This window comes from Priapulus caudatus, unplaced genomic scaffold, assembly GCF_000485595.1.
Source record: "Priapulus caudatus unplaced genomic scaffold, Priapulus_caudatus-5.0.1 Scaffold2766, whole genome shotgun sequence".
In the NCBI taxonomy this organism is placed as follows: domain Eukaryota; kingdom Metazoa; phylum Priapulida; class Priapulimorpha; order Priapulimorphida; family Priapulidae; genus Priapulus; species Priapulus caudatus.
The window spans coordinates 27,748-28,067 of record NW_014579827.1 but is presented as its reverse complement, the minus strand read 5'-3'; positions in this window follow the sequence as shown (position 1 = coordinate 28,067).

Genomic DNA, 320 nt, shown 5'->3' with positions numbered 1-320 from the left:
AGAGAGAGAGAGAGAGAGAGAGAGAGAGAGAGAGAGAGAGAGAGAGAGAGATAGAGGAGAGGGAGTAATGCCACGTGCGGTCGTTGCCTAGAACATAATCAGAGACCGAAGGAAGCGATGGCAGCTGTTAGCGCGTCGCTCTATTAACGTCGAGTGGCCCGCAATAACGAACGCCACATACGAAATTGCGAATTTCCTCCCTACCCTTCCATCCTATAATCAGGCAACTAAGGCAACGCACAACTACGCTCGCGCGTCGGGGGGAAGAAAGGAGGGGAGGAGGGAAGGAAGGGAGGAGGGAAGGAGGGGAGGAGGGGAGG